The sequence below is a fragment of the Bos taurus genome, chromosome 11 (assembly GCF_002263795.3).
Source record: "Bos taurus isolate L1 Dominette 01449 registration number 42190680 breed Hereford chromosome 11, ARS-UCD2.0, whole genome shotgun sequence".
In the NCBI taxonomy this organism is placed as follows: domain Eukaryota; kingdom Metazoa; phylum Chordata; class Mammalia; order Artiodactyla; family Bovidae; genus Bos; species Bos taurus.
The window spans coordinates 10,221,491-10,247,277 of record NC_037338.1 but is presented as its reverse complement, the minus strand read 5'-3'; the positions used below and the strand labels follow the sequence as shown (position 1 = coordinate 10,247,277).

The following is a 25,787-nucleotide window of genomic DNA, read 5'->3' as shown; positions in this document are numbered from 1 at the left end:
AAAGAGTCGGACACGACTGAGCGGCTGAACTGAACTGAATTTCTTGGATGCTGTTTCTTCTATAAAGTAAGACCATCACCTGGCATATCTACATTAATATTCAAATAAGATAAAGCATATAAAAGTACTCTATAAAAAGTGCAGAAGCTGTACAGGTCTTAAAATGTCTAGGCAATACATATTATAAGGAACTACAGAGAGGAGCAAGGTGAGCTAGAAAGAAAAGGGGTACTTGATTATGCCTTATATGAGGTTTTCTTGCGGGGGGGGGGTGTGGAAAGGAAAGGCCTACAAACATAATTTGTGACTACAGTATGAATAGACAAAGAATAATTCTGCTTGAGTGGGGAAAATTAAAGATGCCTAGCTTGGCTGAAGTAAAGAATTCTAAATGAGTTCTCCTATCATACTGTAAGCCTGTTAAAGCAGACTCCACAACTTTTTCTCTTTATGATTCCATCAACTCTTGGCACAGGGTGTCAAACATTTTGAATGAACTAACACTGATGTTGAGATGTATTAGAAGGTAAATATGGATAGATTCAGGGAGTTTAACAACAGGTAGAGATAGATGAATTGGATCCAATAGCAACAGGAAGCCAGACTCTTCCTGAGCAGGAGACTGGCATAGTGAAAACTATTTTAGGAACATCAAACAGGTGGTGGACAGAGGGATGGAGTTGAGGCATAGCAACTTGATACAGACAGGGATGACAGCAAGGACACTACCGGCAATAATGAGCAAGGCTTGGAGGGGGTCTGAACTGGGCTCAAAAGAGAAAAAGAAAGGGAAGAAGAAATGGACCGATTCAGAGACACCACCAAAAAAAAAAAAAACAACCCTGAGAAGGACCTACGATAGATCAAACATGGGGAAAGCAGCAGCAGGCCTGTCTGGGCTCTGGAGATGGACAGATCTGGATACAGCTTTGGTTCTCCCATTTCCTCACCAGTATGACTCTAGCTAACATATTTTCAGAGCCCTCGTTACCTTATCTGAAAAAGGGGGGAAATAATACTTATCTCACAGGGATGCTGTGAACATTAACTAAGACAGAAGTAAAGCATTTAGCACAGCGCTTAGCACAGAACACGTGCTCAACAAATTGTAGACGCTGTTTTCGTCATCACTGAGAGGGCACATCAATGACAACTGCACACAGTAGGAACTCAGGTGTTGCACGAATAAGTGGGTGCAGAGATGAGTGCATGGCCAAGTAAAGGGATGAAGAAACCTGGGGTTTCTCAAGCAGGAGCAACGAGAATGATGATAACAGAGTTGGGAAGGGAAACCGAACATGTTAAGAGAGAGGAAATAAGTCACAAGGCCTTCTCAGGGGCAAATTTAACTGTGACCACTAACACATGAATTTCACGATCTCCTTCCAACACGAACCTGTGATGACAACAACACGGATTCCATTATTTCCATTTTACAAGTCTCAAAAGTCAAACAACTCATCTAAGTCTCATAGCCAGTGGGGCACATTTGACTAGCTGGAAATGGCAATCCACTCCAGTATTCTTGCCTGGGAAATCCCACGGACAGAGAAGCCTGGCAGCTACAGTTCATGGGGTCGCAGAGAGTCAGACACGACTGGAGCAGCTAAACAACAACAACAGGTAGGTGATCCTTCAACAGCATCTTTGAGACCCATCCCAAGTCACACAGAACACTTCTAAGTTAGGTGTTACCTCAACCAGAAAACAGATACTCCCTGGATTTCTAATCCATTTTTCTTCCCAATGACATTAAAAATTGCTAAAAAGTCTAGGAAAACGGGAAGAAACAAGTGACACAAATCTAAGTCTGATAAACAGGTTACCAGTGGACTTGGTGAACATTTCAGAAATGACAGGAAAAGAAGTAGATGATTGGGAATTAAGGAGGAACTGGTAAGGAGGAAAAGTGTCTTTGGCACCCAGTCTGCACCATTTCCACCTTGCTTTTTACTGGTATACCAGAATCCTTTGAGCCCCTGACCTCTTCTTGTCTCACCTTACCAAACCTTGATCCTGGACTAACCCAATCGTTTGCTTTCTCTGATTCCACCTGTGGAGGTCTGAAATTCAGGCAGTCTGACAGCAGGGTCCACACACTTGCATCAGGCACTGGGTATTTTGATTTGGTTGCAAAGAGATAAAATGAAACATAAAGGTAATCAGCAAGATACAGATTTTCTTAAAACTAGGGTGCAGTTGTACATCTCTAAGGGGAGGGATACATGTGGATATAAGTCCCTCAGGAGTCAGGAAAGGAGATGGGAACAGAAGCTTGGGGACTGGAAGCTCGGAAGGCTGGATTCCTGATATACCCGGAAAGAAGATACACGGAGCCTTTTGTTCCTGCCTTGCAAATCTCACAGACAGGACCTAGACCCTAAACAGACTTTTTTTTTAACCTCTCCAAGCTCTTCATTTATTCCCAGAAATTTCTGTAGCCCACTCCCAAACTGAAAACAGGTCTACTCCCTCCCAGGATATTCCCCTCTAGGAATATCCAGTGACCGCCAGACCACTTCCAAAGGGCCCAGACCTCCAGCAAGGAAAGCTACACAATACGCCTCACTTATCCTCAAGAAAGGTGCTTTTGCAGCAAGGCAACAGGCACTTGAGTCCAGCCCTGTATTTGAGAACCACAACCCTCCCAGAGCTAGTGGGAGTCCTAGTTAACAGACTGCTGCTTCCTCCCCTCGATCAACCAACAAGTCCCTGGCACTAGGACCCTGAGGACGGGGAACTCTGAGCCTGCGCTGTAGAGAGAGAGATGCACCATTTCACAACTTCAGCAAAACCCAAAGCAGCCAGCAAAGCCACAGCCACCTCGGCTATGCTTGGCTCTGCCTTTTGGGCAGCTCACCAGCCACTCCCCAGAAGCAGAGCATTCTGTCCTTTCTCTGTTTAAACCCACGTCATCAACTGATCATAACGGAAATCAATCCCCTCAAGTCACCAAGCAAAGGCGTATCCATGGCAACCTCAAGAGGAAGGACACAGAAATGATGCTCCAGTGGCTGCAGCAGGAAAAGGTAAGTCCATTCTCTTCCATCCATGCCATCTCATCATTCTCCTCTTTCACTCAAGTCAGGTGTGCACCTTACCGACAAATTCTATCACACCAATGGGGAAACATCAAAATTGAGTGTTAATAATGCATGTTATTATGAAAGGTTATAGATCTGCCTAGTTCCATAACTGGCAGAAAAAAATTTTTTCTCTGGTTGAGACAAGATCTCTTTTCTTATTCACCATCTCAAGTGACACAGCGTCAGCCTGCAATACGTAACAAATCATTACAGTCACTTGTCCTTCTAGTCAGGCTGCTGGGAAGTCACATAAGGATTTCAGAATTCCATATGTAGTTGCAAAAAGATAGCAGCAACCCTGACCCCACCACCCTGCCCACCCATCCACTATCATACCCACAGACTGCCCTGGTAAAGCTCCCTCCTTATCAGCCCTAAACTCCAGCCCCTTATGACCAGAAACTGGGACTTGGGAGCAAATTTCTGCCTTTCTCTGATGCCTCAGAGAAGGAATGCCATTTCTGCAGAAACAAGAGATTCATCAAACATAAATACTACTGTTCCATGCCTCAATTTCTTCTTTTGTAAAACACAGGTAATAACAATACTTTTCTAACAGGGCTGAAAAGCACTTATAAGAGTGCCTGGGATGACACATTCAATAAATGCCAGCCATAATTATTACAAAGAAGAGGAAAGAGAGACCTCAGTGCAGGATTCAAGTTCAGAAGTATGCCATGTTCTTGGAGCGATCTTGAGTCTGCTCTCTTTCCCTTTCCTCTCTGGACAGTTGTTTAAGCCTTCCCTTGCCACTCTCAAGTCCGTGTTCCTATCTGAGCCCACACCAGAGCCCCTCCCCCAACAGATAACCTTGCTGAGAAAGGAGACAGACCCTATTTGCAAATTTAGATGTGTCCATCATTGCCTCTTTCTTCCTACATTCTTTCCCTTTCTTCAGTCATTCCTCTTCAAAAGAAATGATGTCTTCTTTTCAGACAACCCTCCACCCTCCTCTGCGATCATCTTTTCCTTTGCGCCTTCAAATGTGACCTCTCATTGGATAGCCCACGCTCAAGACTTCTAGAAAAACCTGACGCTTGTCTCTGCTACTCCTCCACAAGCTGCCACCATCTTCCTTCCTTCCTTGCCAAACTACTCAGAGCACATCCTCCTTATCCTCACTTTCCATCCACTCTTCAATTGACTTGGCTCCTGTCCTTATGACTCCACTAAAGCTGCTCACACTAAAAAAAAAAATGAGTCCTGGTAACCACAATCTCTTAACTGCCCAATCTCCACGTACATTTTCCAAGCTCATCCTACTCGACCTCCCTGTAGCAACAGACGCTGCTGATTTTCTTCCTGCAACTTTTTCCTCTGTAGCTCCCTGGACAACATTCTCTCTTACCTTGCCCACTAAGCCTTGTCATTTCCTCTGTCACCTTCAGCCTTCTGTAAGCATGACTGGGATCATCCATTCCAACAGCATCATCCACCACCCCAAGACACAAACTCTCTTCTGAACTCCAGACCCACATTTCCACCTATCTGTTAAGGGCCACAGACCCCCAAATTCAACATGACCCAAAACACATGGAATCTTCCCCCAGCAAATGTTCCTCTTCTATATTCTCCTTTTTACTGGTACCACCATCCATCCAGAATAGAAAACTGAGTCATCCTGGACAATTCCCTCTCTTGTTCTCAATTAATTAGTCCTTACATCAGGGAATCTCTGTCTCTACAATCTCTGATTCCTCCCCTTCTTCCCATTCACACTAATCCTTAATTCAGCCTGAAGCCAAGCCCAGGTTGTTACAAGATTCTCCTGATGTTCCTTATCCAGATCCTCCCCTTTCAGTCTATTTCCACAATTAGCTTCCCAAAATATAACCACATCACCTCCCTGCCTGAAAACCTCCAGAGACTTCCCTCCCACAAAACTGCAGGCCATTAAAAACCTGGCCTCATTACGAATCTAATCTCATCAATCACCCCTTCTTTGATCCCCAAATCCTCTTAGAAACTTGGATCCACCTATCTTGAAATGAAGAAGTGAAGTGAAGTCATTCAGTCGTGTCCAACTCTTTGCGACCCCGTGGACTGTAGCCCACCAGGCTCTTCCATCCATGGGATTCTCCAGGCAAGAATACTGGAGTGGGTTGCCATTTCTTCCTCCAGGGGATCTTCCCGACCCAGGGATCGAACCCAGGTCTCCCACATTGCAGGCAGATGCTTTAATAACCTCTGAGCCACGAGGGAAGCTTCCTTACAATACTGTCGTCCTTATCCCATCATGAATTCCTCCAGGGCAAAGTTTTTATTCATCTCAATTATCCTAAGCACTGAACAGAGAAGATACTCAATGTTGAACAGAAGCCTGTACCAACATCAGGCTCTAGGGATATAAGTTGGCTCTGATAGGTTTCCCAGAGACACCATGGGGGAAATACAACATACACCCCAGCAAAGGTAGCTCTTTCTTCTCCAGTTAGGAGCCTAAGAAACTAAAACTGCGGGCACAGCTCCAGTTCCTATGGAATTCAGCAGTGGCAATAAATCTCAATTTCATATGCTTCTAAGGTAAAAGGACAAGAGAAAGAAAGACCTCTAGGCTCTAGAGGACGTGTAGATCTGGGAAAATAGCTTCAGTAAGGTTTTAGGAATGACAAGGCTCCAGTCTCTGTTTCCTTGAAACCCTCAGTGGATACGTCAGAGCTTAGGGAGGTCAGACTGGATAACCAATTTGTCAGCCAAGTACAACCAGTACGAGCTGGAACTTCGAAAGAAAAATTATATAAAACCACATCCAGAGACTTCAGGATGGCAAGGACCCTAAGATAGACTTGAATCAGTCAACTGCTCAGCACTTACCTTCTCAGGGGACACTGAATACCCAGTTCTCATTTCCCTTGGCATGGGACAGATAACCAAAGCCCCCACACACCACCTGGTATCTGTAGACAGGCCAAAGCTAGGAATCCTCTACAATGCCTTCTGACCTATAACTCCAAAGAGCTACTAACAATATCAGGTCTGTCAGAGTACAAGCTATGGCAGCTGTCAGTCATGTACTATGATTTTCCCACCCATTTTGACTCTTCCCTAACAACTTCTTTTCCTCTGCACTCTCGTTCAGTCAGGCCCAACTTATCAATTCTTTCTCAGTATTGTCTTTTGCATTCTTCCTTTCTCCTCTGTTACCACTGTCATCACTTTGGTCTGCCATGTAATAGCTTTGAAAATTAAGACAAATCGTTTACCCACTTTGGTGCCTTATCTATAAAACAGGGTCACAGCTACTCTGCCTACCTCACAGGAAAGGCTGTCTGTGAAAAGTTCTGTAAAGTGTTACATAAATAGAAGGCATTACTATTATCATCATCCTAGGCCATCTTTACTGGTATGGGAAGCCTGTCTGGCTCCCTGCCTCTCTCTTTCCTCATTTCCAACCACATTATACACTACGGGAAAACCACTACACACTGTAAAATATTGCTTTGCCCCAAATCTTTCAGTGACATAACATTTCCTACTTGAGTCAAACCATTCTGGATCTGACGTATCTCGGCACCACTATCAAATGCTTAGGATGCTTCCCCTGGTTTTGCAAGCCCCACTCGTCCTTCAAAGTCCTGCTACAACTCCACTACCCTCCACACAGGAGGACAAGATTTAAGAGACAGAAATCTGAAACAATGCCAGGGAAGAATAAAGGACAATTCAGTTTGGGGAAAACATGGTAGAAACACTGTCTTAAACATCTCACACTTTAAGAGGCTGTGCCACACAGCTTGTGGGATCTTAGTTCCCTGAGCAGGAATTGAATCTGACCCTTGGCAGTGAAAGAACTGTCCTAACCACTGGACTGCCAGGGAATTCCCAAGACTCATCTTTTAAAGAGGACTTATATTTTTTATGTCTCTGATTCTAAAAGATAAGCTAGGATCAACAAGATGGAAGTTATAGAGAGGTATTTTAGCAACATGAAAAACTTCCATATTGAGCTATTTCGTGATGAAATGGGATGCCTTACATTCAGTAAATTCCCCATTACTAGAAATGTTCAAGCCCAAACTGGCCACTGGGCAAGAATATTTTAGAAGGAATTCAACTATCACAAGATCTGAAAGAAACAGTTGCGCTCTTCCAGTCCAGTCTCCTATTTTACAGGCCTGGACAGGAGGAGAGATTATTCAAGGCAGCACAGCTTGTTCTGGAGGGCAAGGAATAGAACATGGTCTCTTTCAACCCAGAGACCCACACCCTTGTGCTCAAAGTGTATGTGGTCCACGGACCACCAGCATCACCTAAGAACTTGTTTAAAATGTAGAACCAACCAAAGCATGTACTTTAACAAGACCCCTAGGTGTATGCATCATTCAAGTTCGAAAAGCACTGACCTAAACTCCCCCTTCCAAATCTTGAGTTTCCAATTCTGAAACTCCATTTTCCAAATTGTCTTATATGCTAAAGAGGTAATACCCAAGAAAAACAGTATTTTCCACTCAAATTTGGGAAACTCCATACTATACTTCCAGTGGGAAATTCTTGGTAAAAATACTATTAGCATATTGAAAGCTGAAGTTTCTAAATATGCACGTGCTGCATGCTAAGTTCCTTTAGTTAAGTCAGACTCTTTTGTGACCCCACGGACTACAGACTGCCAGACTCCTCTGTCCATCCGATTCTCCAGGCAAGAATACTGGAGTGGGTTGCCACGCCCTCCTCCACAGGATCTTCCCCACCCAAGGATAGAACCTGTCTCCACCGTTGGCACGGGAGTTCTTTACCACTAGCGCCACCTGGGAAGAGAAAACTTGAACCATGAAGTTTCTAAACATATTTGAGCACAAAAAGCCTTTTGGGAACATTTGTCATTTACTACTATCGTTAACATCCCCGTGCCTTGGGCCTCGGCCGTAGTCTAGGTAAAGGACGTCAACCTTCACCTCATTGTTCCCTGACCCTCAGTGCCTTAAGCATACTGGATTGGCAAGGGGTCAGGATGAGCTTGCTGGTCTCCACACTGTAACAAAAGAGGGTACATTTCTAAATCACCGCCTCTTGAAAAACAGCGGAGCTCCTCATCTGTGTGATTTAGTTTGGGGATGCGCATCATGACTGCTCAAGAGTCACCCTGCCAGTGAAGGCGGACCCCAGGAATGGCAGACAGACACACCAAAAGCATATCGGCCTCCAGCTTTAGTCCTCTTTTTTCTTTTTTCTGTTTGACACAACTTTTCAGCCATGTGCCCCACTGGAAACCTGTAGCTTGGAATAGGTTCAGGAGTGCCTTGCACGTTCCCAGGAAAGGAGGGGAACCCCTGCAGTTCCGGAAGAACTGGGAGACACAATCACTCTGACCCCGCCAGCCTAAGAGCTCAGACGGGTCAGACCAGGCCAGACCCAGGCGGGTGCCCACCCCCACCGCGGCCCACCCCTGCCGACCCCTGCCCGGCACACCGGGCTCCCGGCCGCGCCCCAGGCGAGCGCCGAGCCCCCAGAACACAGCCAAGAGCCTTGCGAACACGGCGGAGGAGGAGGCAGTTGCCATGGTCGCCGCCTCCGTACCTGTACTGTCAGGGGCTCCGCGCCCGGCTCCGGGCCCCACTGGCGACCGACGCCCAAGCCTTAGCGGGGTCCCACCCCGCCCGCACGGGCTGCCCGCCGTGCCGCCAGACCCCTGTAGGCCCACTCCAGGACCTCTAGTCTCTGAGGCCCAGAGGTGTTCTGGGTCGGGGGGAACACGCTACTCTTCCCCGAAGACCAGCCCGGGTTAAACCCTGCGAGCTGAGCGCAGCCGGGGAGACTTCGATCAGGCACAAAGCCGGACACCTGGAGCGAAATTTGCGCGTGCGTACTGTACGGGAAGCCGATTAGGACCACGGGGGAGAGGCGCGCGGTGGCCAGCGCCCTCTGCCGGCAGAGGGTAGACAACATAGAGAAGGCCTGGACGACTCTTGCTTTGGTCAAAGTTCCCCCAGAAACTCGCTACGCTTTTCCGTGCTAGGCTATTAATTAAAACAGTAGTGGTAAATATAAAATAATGAAAATGTACATAATGAACTCCGGTAGTTTTTAATTTAAAAAACACTTGGGCCGGGGTTGCCGCAGCTGCCGGGCACTTCAGCTTCGCGAAGGCTTGCAGGCATCTGGCGCGCTCGCGCCCAGCGGTCACGGCTCCCCAGACTAGTCCGATCCGACAAGGTGGCGCAGAAGAAAGAGCCCAAGAGGACATCTGCGAGATTGTCATCTAAATCGGCTCCTGCAAAAGTGGGAACGAAGCTGAAGAAGGCGGCAGGAAAGGATAAATCGTCAGACAAAAAAGTCAAACAAAGGGAACAACGGGGAAACAGGCCGAAGAGGCTAACCAAGAGACTAAAAGGAGAGCCCAGCCTTTGATGAAGCAGAAGAAGCCAAGTCTGATTAATATCACACCCTATCCTATCAGTGGTCCGTCTCCCTTCTTGTACAATCCAGACGATTATTTTTATCAACTATTTTGTAAACTCAAGTTTTTTGACAGCTCTAAAAACATTTTTTTAAAAAGAAAGAATCCTCTCTCATTCCACTTTTTAAGTGTAAGTGCTTTTTTTTTTTTTTTTTTTTTAAGAGGTGAAATCATTTGCTGGTTATTTTTTGGTTCAACCAGAAAATAGTGGGATATTGAATATGGGGGGGTTTGATTGTCAGGGGGGTCAATAACATTCCATAAATTGAGGTGAGCTTTTATACTCTATAATATAAAGCAGACTAAAATGGCAGTTCGGAGTCAGTTGTGCATTCAATGTCTTGGATACTATTACTTCTCTTCCTGTTTTTGGTACAATTGTATCCTACAACAAACCACTGCTTGATCTTGGCTCTCCTGGTCAGAATTTTGTGCCCTGTAGCATCTTTAGCAGTGGTGGTCCAGTTCTCCTAGTAACATTGTTAATGTGCTGTGAACGATTGAAATTTTGAGTATGTAGTATGACATTAAATTGTGACTGGTGGAACTTCCTATATTGTACTGGATATCCTGTTAAGGAAAATTTGCCTCCAAATGTAAGCTGAAAAGTTCTAGGAAAACTGTTCAGAAAAGAATCAAAACTACATTATTTTTTTAGATTTTTGGTACAAATGTTAAGAATTATATACAAATTGAAATTTCTGTGTACTGATACTCAAAACAACCAATAAAATCTCAGTTATAAAAAAAGAAAACGTTGGAAAGTACAAATTCCCTGACCTAATGAACCCACTTCTAATTATGCCAAAGAAATAAAAAAAAAAATAGAACAAGTGTTCAGACATAGTTGTACAAGGATGTTGGAAGAGTCAGGATCTGATAGAGAATGAGTTCAAATTCTGTTTACCCATTGTCTCAGTCCTTGAGTTGTTTACTTAACCTCTCCCAACCTCTATTTCGTCTTTCGTAAAATGAGAATGTCAAGAATAGAAAGAGCCTGAAGTGTAACTTATTGCAATATTATGTTTGTCTCAGTTAATCTCAGATTGAAAAACAGCCTGAAAAATCCACACAACTGTTGGTGGGGTGGAAGTGGGGGTGGTAAATGGTAGAAAGGATGAATCTCTCCACTACTGCCCCTCTTTTTCCCATTTCATCGGCTAAGTATTTCTGGAGAGGACTCTTGAGAGTCTCTTGGACAGTATGGAGATCAAACCAGTCAATTCAAAAGAAAATCAACCCTGAATATTCATTGGAAGGACTGATGCTAAAGCTGAAGCTCCAATACTTTGGCCACCTGATTCGAAGAGCTGAGTCATTGGAAAAGTCCCTGATGCTGGAAAAGATTGAAGGCAGGAGGAGAAGGGGGTGGTAGAGGATGAGATGGTTGGATGGCATCATCAACTCAGTGGACATGAGTTTCAGCAAACTCCAGGAGATGGTGAAGGACAGGAAGCCTGGTGTGCTGCTGTCCATGGAGTCACAAGGAGTCAGACACGAATGAGCAGCAAGTATTTCTTGTTATTATTCTAGATAGATAATGTACTAGTGTGATTCAAAAATCAGAACAATATTAAAAGTGTGCACTGAGAAACCTCACTGCAACCCCTCTCCCTATCCACTCCTTCCTCCTTGCACACTGTAGTTAACCCTTGGTGTCAGTTTCTCACTCAGCAAATTGCTCAGCAAGTTGCTCGGTTTCTTACTCCTCCCACTTCTTATCCACAAAATAGCATACTATATACACTTGTACCTTACTTCTTCACTTAACAATATATCCTGGAAACCTTTCTAAATCAGTAAATAGAGATCTTCCTCATTCATTTTTTGAGATGCATAGTACTCTGTTGCATGGAAACATAATTTGTTAACCATCCTCTTCTAGTGGGATACCAGTTTTTGCTATTGCAAATGATGCTACAATGAATCACCTTGTACATATGACATTCCATATGTGAGCAGGTTTATCTGTAGGATACATCTGTGCCAAATACTAAGTGTATCTATAATTTTAGTAGAAATGGTCTTTATACCCTGCAGGTAAAGAGAAATGGTATAAAATATAAATTTAAAGGCTTTTAAAGGCTCAGTGTACATGTATTTTTTACTGTGGTAAAACATACATGAAATTTACCATTTTAACTATTTTTAAGTGTACAGTTCAGTGGCACTAAGTACATTTACCTTATTTTGCAACTATCTCCAGTATCCATCTCTAGAATTTTTTCATCTTTCCATATGGAAACTGTATCCATTAGACACTAATTCCCCTTTCTCCCCTCACCCTAGTCTCTGGTAACAAGCATTCTACTTTCTATCTGTATAAATTTGACTTTTCTAAGTACTCCATATAAATAGAATCATACAATATTTTTCCTTTTGTGTCTGGCTTATGTCTTCAAAATTTGTTCATGTTGTAGTATGTGTCATCATTTCTTTCCCTTTTAAGCTGAAAAACATTCATTACATACGTGTGTGTGTGTGTGTGTGTATATATATATATACACATATATATACACACACCACATTTTGTTTATCCATTCACCTGTAATGGATTTGATGGATTAGGGAGCTGTTTCTAGCTTTTGGCTATTGTAAATAAGCACCTTTAAAAAAAAAAAAAAAGTACATACTTCATTGAAGAAGGAAATGGCAACCCACTCCAGTATTCTTGCCTGGAGAATCCCAGGGACGGGGGAGCCTGGTGGGCTTCCGCCTATGGGGTCGCACAGAGTCAGACACAACTGAAGTGACTTAGCAGCAGCAGCACATACCTCATTTATCCCATCCCCAAGATCCTTACCCAAAGTAACTTGATGCCATGTTTTGTTTTTGGTTGCAGAGTCAGCCTCTGAAATTGCAAGCATTTTAGATGTAAAGAGCAACTTTGTATACACACTGTTCTAAACCTTTTTTTTTTTTTAATTGAAGTATAGTTGATTTACAATGTTATATTTCTGGTGTATGGCAAAGTGATTCAGATATATGTATATATACATATATAGATATCCTTTTTCAAATTCTTTTCTATTGTAGGTTAATATAAGATATTAAATATAGTTCCCTGTGCTGAACCTTGTTTTTATCTCCATGAGACACTACATTTTGGAGGTTTTCCGTATTAATACATCTTGATCTGCTTTGAATTTGTTTTAAAATATATTTTTTTAATTTGAACTGGAGCCATCTCTCTGAGTGCTTTAACAACCTTTAACAGATATGCTGAGTTTTCATGTGAAGATGCCAAGCCTTGGTTAGAAGCGGGGTAGTGATACAAGAAAGACCCAAATCCTTTTCAACATAATGAAAAGGGGTCTGAAGACACAACGTACAAACAGGAGACATATTGTTTCTTTTATATTGAATTAGACTGAGTCGTCTTCAAAGAAAATTAATACTGTCTCTGTCTTACATGTTTTTTTACAGGTGCCAACCTGAGGCCTTGTCTGGTAGGGACCGTGAACAAGACTCCAAAGACCCTAAAACTCCAATTTGTATGACTAGAGCCCATCCTTCCAATCCCTGATACTGAACAGAGAAGAACATCTGCGTTCATTTGGGTAGACTTCTAGGCACTTCAGAAAATGGGGAGGAACCAAGAGGGAAAAAAACTCCCCTTGAAAAAAGTTCAAAGGACTCATTTGAAAAGACCTGACACTGGGAAAGATTGAAGGCAGGAGGAGAAGGGGACGACAGAGGATCAGATGGTTGGATGGCATCACCAACTCAATGGACATGAGTTTGAGTAAACTCTGGAAGTTGGTGCTGGACAGGGAGGCCTGGCGTGCTGTGGTCCATGGGGTCGCAAAGAGTCGGATATGACTGAGCGACTGAACTGAACTAAAAAAAGGAATGCTGTTTCCAGGAGGGAGGAAGTGGTTTTTCAGGCTGAGACATGGAGAAGGGATTAGATAAAGGCAGAGAGCAAATCAAAGGTGGCAAAGTCAGGTATGGCGGAGGACACATGCAGAGAAGAGAAGCATCTACATTAGTTATACTGCGGCTGCTGCTGCTAAGTCGTGTCAGTTGTGTCCAACTCTGTGTGACCCCACCAGGCTCCGCCGTCCCTGGGATTCTCCAGGCAAGAACACTGGAGTGGGTTGCCATGTCCTTCTCCAATGCATGAACATGAAAAGTGAAAGTGAAGTCGCTCAGTTGTGTCCGACTCTTTGCGACCCCATGGACTGCAGCCCACCAGGCTCCTCCGTCCATGGGATTTTCCAGGCAAGAGTACTGGAGTGGTGGAGCTGTCCAAAAGAAATAAAATGTAAATTTTAAAATTGTCTTTAATTGATAAATATTCTAATAACTTTTAAAATTTTCTGGCCGCTCTGGGTCTCCGTTGCTGTGCATGTGGGCTTTTTCTCTAGTTGCAGTGAGTGGGAGCTACTCTCTAGTTGCAACGAGCAGTCTTCTCATTGTGGTGGCTTCTCTCGTTGTAGAGTATAGTCTCAAGGGTGCATAGGCTTCAGTAGTTGTAGAACATGGGCTCAGCAGTTGGCAGCTCCCAGGCTCTAGAGCACAGGCTCAATAGCTGTGGCACATGGGCCGAGTTGTTCCGCAGCATGTGGGATCTTCACAGATCAGGGATCCAACCGGTGTCTCCTGCATTGGCACACAGATTTTTTACCACTGAGCTACCAGGGAAGCCCCACTAATAACTTTTTAACAATTTGGGGAGTGGGGGACTTCCCTGGTGATCCAGTGGTTAAGACTCCATGCTTCCACTACAGGAGATACAGCAATCAGAAAAGAAAAAGAAATAAAAGGAATTCAGATTAGAAAGAAAGAAGTGAATGACATGATACTATACATAGAAAATCCTAAGGCAGCCACCAGAAAACTACTAGAACTCATCCATGAATTTGGTTAAGTTGCAGGATACAAAATTAATATGCAGAAATCTGTTGCATTTCTATACACTAACAATGAAATATCAAAAAGAAATATTAAGGAAACAATCTCATTTACCATTGCATCAAAAAGAATAAAATACTTAAGTATAAACCTACCTAAGGAGGCAAAAGACTTCTACTCAAAATAGTGTAAGATGCTGATGAAAGAAATTGAAGAGGATACAAACAAATGAATTGAAGATACAAATCATGTTCTTGGACTGGAAGAAGCAGTACTGTTAAAATGACCATACTACCGAAGTCAATCTATAGATTCAATGCAATCACTATCAAATTACCAATGGCATTTTTCACAAAACCAGAACAAAAAAAATTTTTTTTAATTTATATAGAAACACAAAAGACCCTGAATAGCCAAAACAATCTTGAGAAAGAATGGAACTGGAGGAATCACACACCCTGACCTCAGACTATACTGCAAAATGACAGTAATCAAAACAGTGTGGTACCGGCACAAAAACAGAAATATAGATCAATGGAGCAGGCCCAGAAATGAGCCCACACACTGTCAATTAATTTACAACAAAGGAGGCAAGAATATACGATGGAGAAAAGACAGTCTCTTCAATAAGTGGTGCTGGGGAACCTGGACCACTACATGTAAAAGCATGAAATGAGAACATTCTCTAATAACACATATAAAATAAACTCAAAATGGATTAAAGACATAAATGTAGGGAGTTCCTTGGTAGCCTAGTGATTAGGATTTTGGGCTTTCTCGGAACTGAGATCCTGCAAGAGGTGTGACCAAATAGAAAGACCTAGATGCAAGACTGAATACTATAAAACTCCTAGAGGGAAACACAAGCAGAACACTCTCTGGCATAAATTGCAACAGATTTTTTTGGGATACATCTCCTAGTAATGGGTAATGAAAACAAAAGCAAAAGTAAACAAGTGATACCTAATTAAAAGCTTTTGCACAGCAAAGGAAAACATAAATAAAACAAAAAGACAACCTACAGAATGGGAGACAATATTTGTAACCAACAAGGAATTAATTTCCAAAATATATAAATAGCTTACATAGCTCAATATCAAAAAACAACCCAATTAAAAAATGGGCAGAAGACCTAAATAGACATTTCTCCAAAGAAGATATAACCAACAGGCACATTAAAAGATGCTTGACATCACTAATTATTCAGTTCAGTTCAGTCGCTCAGTCGTGTCTGACTCTTTGCGACCCCATGAATCACAGCACTTCAGGCCTCCCTGTCCATCACCAACTCCTGGAGTTCACTCAGACTCACATCCATCAAGTCAGTGATGCCATCCAGCCATCTCATCCTCTGTCGTCCCCTTCTCCTCCTGCCCCCAATCCCTCCCAGCATCAGAGTCTTTTCCGATAAGTCAACTCTTCGCATGAGGTGGCCAAAGTACTGGAGTTTCAGCTTTAGCATCATTCCTTCCAAAAAAATCCCAGGGCTGATCTACTTCAGAATGGACTGGTTGGATCTCCTCGCAGTCCAAGGAACTCATAAGAGTCCTCTCCAACACCACAGTTCAAAAGCATCAATTCTTTGGCGCTCAGCCTTCTTCACAGTCCAACTCTCACATCCATACATGACCACAGGAAAAACCATAGCCTTGACTCGACGGACCTTTGTTGGCAAAGTAATGTCTCTGCTTTTGAATATGCTATCTAGGTTGGTCATAACTTTCCTTCCAAGGAGTAAGCGTCTTTTAATTTCATGGCTGCAGTCACCATCTGCAGTGATTTTGGAGCCCAAAAATTTATTAGAGAGAACCACTAATTATTAGAGAAATGAAAATCAAGACTGCAGTGAGGTATCACCTCACACTAGTCAGAATGTCCATCATCAAAAAGTCTGCAAATAATAAATGCTGGGGAGAATTTCCTGGTGGTCTAGTGGTTAGGCCTTGTACTTACACTGCAGGGGGCAGTTTCAATCCCTGGTCAAAGAACTAAGATCCTACGAGCCAGGCAGTGTGCTAAATTTTTTTTTAATATATGCTAGGGAAGGTATGGAGAAAAGACAACTCCCCTATACTGTTGGTGGGAATGTAAATTGGTACAACCAACTTATGGAACTATGGAAATTATGGAAAACAATATGGAAATTGTTTAAAAAACTGAAAATACATTTACCATATGATCCAGCAATCTCACTCCTGGACATATATCTGGAAAAAAATGAAAACTCTAATTCAAAAAGATATATGCACCCCAGTGTTCATTGCAGCACTATTTATAATAGGCAAGATAGGGAAGCAACCTAAATGTCTATCAACAATTAATGGATAAAGAATACATATATATACACCATGGAATATTAATCAGCTATAAAAAGGATGAAATACTACCATTTGCAGCAACATGAATGGCCCTAGAGATTATCATACTAAGTGAAGTAGGTCAGAAAGAGAAAAATAAATATCATATGATATCACTTATATGTAGAATTTTTTTAAAAAGATGATATAAATGAACCTATTTACAAAACAAAAGCAAACTTCAAAAACAATTTATGGTTACCAAAAAGGAAAAGTTGAGGGGAAGTATAAATTAAGAGTTTGGGATTAATATATGCATATTACTATATATAAAATAGATAATCAACAAAGATCTACTGCACAGGGAAGTGTGCTCAATATTCTGTAATAAACTTTATAGGAAAAGAATCTGAAAAAGAATGGATATATGTATATATATAGCTGTATTATTTTGCTGAAACTAACATTGTAAATCAACTTTGTTCCAATGTAAAATTTAAAATTTTAATTAAATAAATAACAAGGACCTACTGTACATCATAGGAAACTATATTCACTATCCGTAATAACCTATAACTTAAAAGAATTTTAAAAATAATATTAAAATATATGTAACTGAATCACTTTGCAGTACACCTAAATTTTTTAAATCAACTATACTTCTCTTGAAGTTTAAAACAATGAAGGCAAAATAAAGAAATCTTCAAACAAATAAAATTGAAGAAGTTTGTTATCACTAGATCCTGTATTAGTGGTCTATTGCTGCATAATGAATTATTACAAACTCAGTGGCTTAAAACACTTTTTATCTCACATAGTTCTTCAGGCACTCTGTCTATCAGATCTAATCCCTTGAATCTATTTGTCACCTCCACTGCATAATCATGTGTGATCACTGACCTAGAGCCAGACATCCTGGAATGTGAAGTCAAGTGGGCCTTAGAAAGCATCACTACGAACAAAGCTAGTGGAGGTGATGGAATTCCAGTGGAGCTCTTGCAAATCCTGAAAGATGATGCCGTGAAAGTGCTATACTCAATATGCCAGCAAATTTGGAAAACTCAGCAGTGGCCACAGGACTGGAAAAGGTCAGTTTTCATTCCAATCCCAAAGAAAGGCAATGCCAAAGAATGCTCAAACTACCGCACAATTGCACTCATCTCACACGCTAGTAAAGTAATGTTCAAAATTCTCCAAGCCAGGCTTCAGCAATATGTGAACCGTGAACTTCCAGATGTTCAAGCTGGTTTTAGAAAAGGCAGAGGAACCAGAGATCAAATTGCCAACATTCGCTGGATCATGGAAAAAGCAAGAGAGTTCCAGAAAAACATCTATTTCTGCTTTATTGACTATGCCACAGCCTTTGACTGTGTGGATCACAATAAACTGTGGAAAATTCTGAAAGAGATGGGAATACCAGACCACCTGATCTGCCTCTTGAGAAATCTGTATGCAGGTCAGGAAGCAACAGTTAGAACTGGACATGGAACAACAGACTGGTTCCAAATAGGAAAAGGAGTACGTCAAGGCTGTATATTGTCACCCTGCTTATTTAACTTCTATGCAGAGTACATCATGAGAAATGCTGGACTGGAAGAAACACAAGCTGGAATCAAGATTGCCGGGAGAAATATCAATAACCTCAGATATGCAGGTGACACCACCCTTATGGCAGAAAGTGAAGAGGAACTCAAAAGCCTCTTGATGAAAGTGAAAGTGGAGAGTGAAAAAGTTGGCTTAAAGCTCAACATTCAGAAAACAAAGATCATGGCATCCGGTCCCATCACTTCATGGGAAATAGATGGGGAAACAGTGGAAACAGTGTCAGACTTTATTTCTTTGGGCTCCAAAATCACTGCAGATAGTGACTGCAGCCATGAAATTAAGAGACGCTTACTCTTGGAAGGAAAGTTATGACCAACCTAGATAGCATATTCAAAAGCAGAGACATTACTTTGCCAACAAAGGTCCATCGAGTCAAGGCTATGGTTTTTCCTGTGGTCATGTATGGATGTGAGAGTTGGACTGTGAAGAAGGCTGAGCGCCAAAGAATTGATGCTTTTGAACTGTGGTGTTGGAGAAGACTCTTGAGAGTCCCTTGGACTGCAAGGAGATCCAACCGGTCCATTCTGAAAGAGATCAGCCCTGGGATTTCTTTGGAAGGAATGATTCTGAAGCTGAAACTCCAGTACTTTGGCCACCTCATGTGAAGAGTTGACTCATTGGAAAAGACTCTGATGCTGTGAGGGATTGGGGGCAGGAGGAGAAGGGGACGACAGAGGATGAGATGGCTGGATAGCATCACTGACTTGATGGACGTGAGTCTGAGTGAACTCCAGGAGTTGGTGATGGACAGGGAGGCCTGGCATGCTGCGATTCATGGGGTCGCAAAGAGTCGGACACGACTGAGCGACTGAACTGAACTGAACTGAACTGAACTTCATAATCATAAAAGATTTGATTTAGATCATACCTGAATGACCTAGTGGTTTTCCCTACTTTCTTCAAATTAAGCCTGCATTTTGCAATAAGGAGCTGATGATCTGAGCCACAGTCAACTCCAGGTCTTGTTTTTGCTGCAAAGAGCTTCTCCATTTTCAGCTGCAAAGAATATAATCAATTTAATTTTGGTATTGACCCTCTGGTGATGTCCCTGTGTAGCATCATCTCTCATGTTGTTGGAAGAGGGTGTTTGCTATAACCACTGTGTTCTCTTTGCAAAACTCTGTTAGCATTTGCTCTCCTTCATTTTGTACCTCAAGGCAAACTTGCCTGTTTTCCAGGTATCTTTTGACTTCCTACTTTTGCATTCCATTCCCCTATGATGAAAAGGACATCTTTTTATGGTGTTAGCTCTAGAAGGTCTTCTAGGTCTTCACAGAACTATTCGATTTCAGCTTCTTTGGCATTAGTGGTTGGGGCACAGACTGGATTACTGTGATGTTGAAAGGCTTGCCTTGGAAATGAATTGAGATCATTCTGTCCTTTTTGAGATTGCACAAGTACTGCATTTTGGACTCTTTTGTTGACTATGAGGGCTACTCCATTTCTTCTAAAGGTTTCTTGCCCACAGTAGTAGATATAATGGTCATCTGAATTAAATTCACCCCTTTCTGTCCATTTTAGTTCACTGATTCCTAAAATGAATGTTCAAACTACCATATAATTGCACTCATTTCTCATGCTAGCAAGATAATGCTCAAAATCCTTCAAGCTAGGCTTCAATAGCATGTAAACCAAGAACCTCCAGATCTACAAGCTGGATTTAGAAAAGGCAGAGGAACCAGAAATCAAATTGCCAGCATCTGCTGGACCATAGAAAAAGCAAGGGAAATCCAAAAATACATCTACTTCTGCTTCATTAACTAGGCTAAAGCTTTTGACTGTGTGGATCACAACAAACTAGAAAATTCTTAAAGAGATGGGAATACCAGACCACCTTACCTGTCTCCTGAGAAGACTGTATGCATGTCAAGAAGCAAGAGTTAGAAACAGATATGGAACAATGGACTGGCTCAAAATTGGGAAAGGAAAGTACATCATGGGAAATGCAGGGCTGAATGAATCACAATCTGGAATCAAGATTGCCAGGAGAAATAGCAACAACCTCAGATATGCATATGATACCACCCTAATCGCAGAAACCGAAGAGGAACTAAAAAGCCTCATTTTTTTTTAAGAGCCTCTTGATGAAGATGAAAAAGGAGAGCGGAAAAAGCTGGCTCAACACTCAACATTCAAAAAACAAAGATCATGGCCATCTGGCCCCATTCAGTTCAGTTCAGTTCAGTCACTCAGTCATGTCCGACTCTTTGCGACCCCATGAATCACAGCACTTCAGGCCTCCCTGTCCATCACAAACTCCCGGAGTTCACTCAAACTCATGTGCATCGAGTCAATGATGCCATCCAGCCATCTCATCCTCTGTCGTCCCCTTCTCCTCCTGCCCCCAATCCCTCCCAGCATCAGAGTCTTTTCCAATGAGTCGACTCTTTGCATGAGGTGGCCAAAATACTGGAGTTTCAGCTTTAGCATCATTCCTTCCAAAGAAATCCCAGGGCTGATCTCCTAGTTACACTCACCCATTCCAGTCCATTTCAGTTCGCTGATTCCTAGAATGTTGACAATTCACTCTTGCCATCTCTTGTTCGACCACTTCCAATTTGCCTTGATTCATGGACCTGACATTCCAGGTTCCTATGCAATATTGCTCTTTACAGCATCGGACCTTGCTTCTATCACCAGTCACATCCACAGCTGGGTATTCTTTTTGCTTTGGTTCCACCCCTTCATTCTTTCTGGAGTTATTTCTCCACTGATCTCCAGTAGCATATTGGGCACCTACTGACCTGGGGAGTTCCTCTTTCAATATCCTATCATTTTGCCTTTTCATACTGTTCATGGGGTTCTCAAGGCAAGAATGCTGAAGTGGTTTGCCATTCCCTTCTCCAGTGGACCACATTCTGTCAGACCTCTCCACCATGACCCGCCCGTCTTGGGTTGCCCCACGGGCATGGCTTAGTTTCATGGAGTTAGACAAGGCTGTGGTCCTAGTGTGATTAGATTGACTAGTTTTCTGTGATTACGGTTTCAGTGTGTCTGCCCCTGATGCCCTCTTGCAACACCTTACTCCATGCCAAATAAATGGGGATAAATGGAAACATGGCAGATTCTATTCTCTTGGGCTCCAAAGTGACTGCAGCCATGAAATTAAAAGAAACTTGCTCCCTGGAAGGAAAGCTATGACAAACCTAGACAGCATATTAAAAGCAGAGACATCAGTTTGCCAACATATGTCCATATAGTCAAAGCTATGTTTTTCCAGTAGTCATGTAAGAAAGTGGGAGTTGGACCACAAAAAAGGCTAAGCACCAAAGAATTGATGCTTTTGAAATATGGTACTAGAGAAGACTCTTAAAAGTCCCTTGGGCAATAAAGAGGTCAAACCAGTCAATCCTAAAGAAAATCAACCCTGAAATTCATTGGAAGGACTGATGCTGAAGCTGAAGCTCCAATACTTTGGCTACCTGGTTCAAAAAGCTGACTCATTGGAAAAGACCCTGATGCCGGGAAAGATTGAGGGCAGGAGGAGAAGGGTGTGACGGCAGATGAGATGATTGGATGGCATCACCAACTCGATGGACATAACTTTGAGAAAACTCCAGGAGATAGTGAGGGACAGGGAAGCCTAGTGTGCTGCAGTCCATGGGGTCACAAAGAGTCAGACACAATTCAGGAACTGAACAACATTTTCTCACAGTTTCTAAGAGTCAGGAGTCTGGGTACAGGTTAGCTTGGTCCTCTGCTCAGGACCTCCCCAGGCTGAAATCAAGGTGCCATCCAGGGCTGAAATCTCATCTGGGCCCCAGGTCCTCTTCCAAGGTCACTGATCACTGGCAAAATCCAGCTCCTTGTAACTATAGGACCAAAGCCTCAACTACTAGAGGCCATGTGGTTTTCTCCACAATATGGCAGTTTATTTCTACATGGTTGTATTCTGATCCTGTTCATGATGCCAGTTGTCTTGCTGTTCACACTGTTTGCTGAACCCTGGGTGAGCAAGGCACAAGTTAAAAGGCTGGAAGATGACTCAAGGAGCCATAGGAACTGCAGACACACTTTTTCTTTCCTGACTGGCATGGCAGCCATAACACAGCCTCTCTCCTGGCTGACGCAGCAGCTGTAACAGCAGCCATAACATAACCATAATGTAGCCATGACATAGCCATAACATAACCTCGTATAACATCACCATGATGCCACTCCAATGTCGTTTCAGTACAGCAGCAGCCAGGGCTTCCATGGTGAAGCTCACATAGGTATAACGCACAAAGTAGCCCATGACCCAGTGAGTACCTCATGATGCTCATACGCAGTGCCATAAGTAATCTCAGCTACATAACTGTACAAAGTCTTTGTTTACAGAACATGGGGCCAGAGAGCATGAGAGGGTGGGGCAAGAGAGTCTTGACTGGAGCCTTGTTGCTGAATCTCTCTGACTGCCAAGACTAAGCCCTTTTAAAGGGCTTATCTACTTAGGCTAGGCTTCCCTGGTGGCTAAGATTGTAAAGAATCTGCCTGCAATGCAATAGACCTGGGTTCAGTCCCTGGGTTGAGAAGATTCCCTAGAGAAGGAAATGGCAACCTACTCCAGTATTCTTGCCTGGAAAAATTCCATGGACAGAGGAGCCTAGCAGCTACAGTCCATGGGGTTGCAAAGAGTCAGACATGACTGAGCAACTAACACACCCAAAATAAGGTCCCCTTTGATTATCTCAAAGTCAACAGGTTACTTGAATCTTTTACTGGCCAACCTATTTAAAAATTTTACCCAGGCCCCTTATATGACACTCCTTTTCTTTCTTGCTTCACTTATGTCCATAGCACTCATTGCTGTTGCTTTTGTTCAGCCACCCAGCCATGTCCAACTCTTTGTGTCCCCATGGACTACAGCACACCAGGCCTCCCTGTCCATCACCAACTCCTGGAGTTTGCCCAAGTTCATGTCCATTGCACTGGTGATGCCATCCAGCCATCGCATTCTCTGTTGCCCTCTTCTCCTTCTGCCCTCAATCTTTCCCAGCATCACAGACTTTTCCAATGAGTTGGCTGTTCACATTAGATGACCAAAATACTGGAGCTTCAGCTTCAGCATCAGTCCTTCCAATGAATATTCAGGGTTGATTTCCCTTAAGATTGACTGGTTTGATCTCCTTGCTATCCAAGGGACTTTTAAGAGTCTTCTCCAGCACCAAAGTTTGAAGGCATCAATACTTTGGTGCTCTGCCCTCTTTACGGTCCAGCTCTCACAACTGTACATGACCACTGGGAAGACCATAGCCTTGACTATACGAACCTTTGTTGACAGAGTAATGTCTCTGCTTTTTAACACACTGTCTAGGTTTATCATAGCTTTTTTGCCAAGAAGCACTCATATCTATGTAATTTTACCACATATTTTTATTATCTCTCTTACTCCACTAGAATATATACTGCTTGAATTCATGAATGTTTATTTATTTTACTTATTACTGCAGGACAATAACATATAGAATAATGCCTGAATCAGTTGACACTCCATTAATTCATTTAATGAATAAATAAATGAATGACACAAACTATGGAAAGCTTTGAGGAACTCAAATGTAGAAAGATATAAGAAAAATACAACAGACATGAATATTGTGCAGTCACACACAGCACATACACAAAGCCAAATGGTTACAGACTTTAATTACATTGGTAAATCCCATGCAATCCCTGATATACAACATAATCACAAGAGTATAATTCCATCATGTTCATGAGATCTGCTCACACCCAGGGAGAAGTGATTACAGAGAATGTGTACATAAGGCAGGGGGGATGCAGATCTTGAGAGCCATCTTAGAATTCTGTCTACCACAAATCCTCATGAAAGGAACTCCTAAAGGATGCATATGCTTCAGGGTAGAAGAAAAATAATCCCAGATATAGGATCTGAGACACAAGAAAGAAGAATGAACTAAGAAAAAACTAGGCATATGAGTAAATCCATATAAATGTCAACTATTTAAAATACCAAAATACCTGATTTGTGAAATTAATGAGATAACAATATAATTGAATGTTGCTGCTGCTTAGTCGCTTCAGTCATGTCCGACTCTGTGCGACCCCATAGAAGGCAGCCCACCAGTCTCCCCCGTCCCTGGGATTCTCCAGGCAAGAACACTGGAGTGGGTTTTCCTTCTCCAATGCGTGAAAGTAAAGTCACTCAGTTGTGTCCGACTCTTAGCGACCCCATGGACTGCAGCCTACCAGGCTCCTCCATCCATGGATTTTCCAGGCAAGATAGATTATAAAAGCATATGAATCCAAAGAGAATGATTAATGTTAAAGGACATTAAAGACCTCTAAGATCTATGTATTGTTTGAAAGAAGAATAAAGATATAAAGATAATGTTAAATGCAGGGATGGAACTTCCCTAGTGGCCCAGTGGTTAAGAATCAGCCTTCCAATGCAGGGGATGTGGGTTTGATCCCTGGTCAGTGAACCAAGACCTCACATGCCTTAGGGCAATTAAGCCTGTAAGCCAGACCCCAAAGAAGAAGAAAGAAGCACAACTAGAAAGAAGCCCTCACAAGGCAACTAAGACTCCATGCAGCCAAAAAAATTGATTAATTTTAAAAAGAGTTAAGATTTTAGGTTTTTAAAATGCAGGGACTTCCCTGGTAGTCCAGTGATGAAGATTCCATGCTCCAATTGGAGGGGGCATAGGTTTGACCCCTGGTGGGGGAACAAAGATCCTGCATTCAGCGTGGCCAATAAAATAAAATTTTTAGACTAACCACTAAAGAACAGAAATAGATTGTATACAAGAGGGACTTTTAAAAAGGAATAACTGGGAGTTTTCTGGTTGTCCACTGGTTAAGACTCTGTACTTTCACTGGCAGGGGCTGCGGGTTTGATCCCTGGTAGAGGGAGTAAGATCCCTCATGCAACATGGCCCAAAATAAAGGAAAAAGCATTCCACTGCACTCTAAGATGCTTCCAACCAACCTTCTCTCTGGGTCAGACTTGTATCATGGTCTGATGGATCTCTTAGCTTTCTCTCCCCACTTTCCTCTCACAGCCACTTCCCCTAGCATGTTTCCTGCACATTTAATCTCCAATTAATTGGTATCTGCTTTTTATATAAGGGCTTCCCTGGTAGCTCAGTCAGAAAAGAATTTGCCTGCAATGTAGGAAACCTGGGTTCAATCCTTGGGTTTGGAAGAGCCCCTGGATCTTCCCTTTAGTATTCTGAAGGGAATCTTCATATTCTTGCCTGGAGAATTCCATGGACAGAGAAGCCTGGTGGGCTACAGTCCATGGAGTTGCAAAGAGATTCAATCCCTGGGCTGGGATGATCCTGTGGAGAAGGGAATGGCAACCCACTCCAGTATTCCTGCCTGGAGAATTCCGTGGACAGAGTGGCCTGGTGGGCTACAGTCCATGGAGGTCTTAAACAGTCAGACACGACTGAGCAATTAACACTTTCTTACATAACGTCACTATACTAACATGAATTCCAAATTATCCTATAAAATGAATCTATCCATGACAGCAAAGCTAGACAATGGCAGTATAAATAAAGAAAAGTACAGTACAGGTCAGTCTCATTTATGAATAAA

General features: G+C 42.6%; 1 protein-coding gene and 1 long non-coding RNA gene across 7 annotated transcripts in view; one reads left to right on the top strand and one right to left on the bottom strand.

Moving 5' to 3' along the window:
- Positions 1 to 8,648, bottom strand: part of DCTN1 (dynactin subunit 1) — a 29,813-nt gene extending 21,165 nt beyond the window's left edge. For 5 of the 6 annotated variants that reach the window (XM_024998499.2, XM_024998503.2, XM_024998504.2 and 2 more), the window contains 1 exon segment: positions 8,601 to 8,648. The gene's annotated coding sequence lies outside the window, so the exon portion shown is untranslated. 6 annotated transcript variants of the gene reach the window in all.
- Positions 2,669 to 13,763, top strand: LOC132346546 (uncharacterized). The gene is made up of 2 exons (XR_009496377.1): positions 2,669 to 3,029; positions 12,907 to 13,763. It is a non-coding gene; the product is annotated as an uncharacterized lncRNA (long non-coding RNA).
- Positions 13,764 to 25,787: the final 12,024 nt, after the last annotated feature.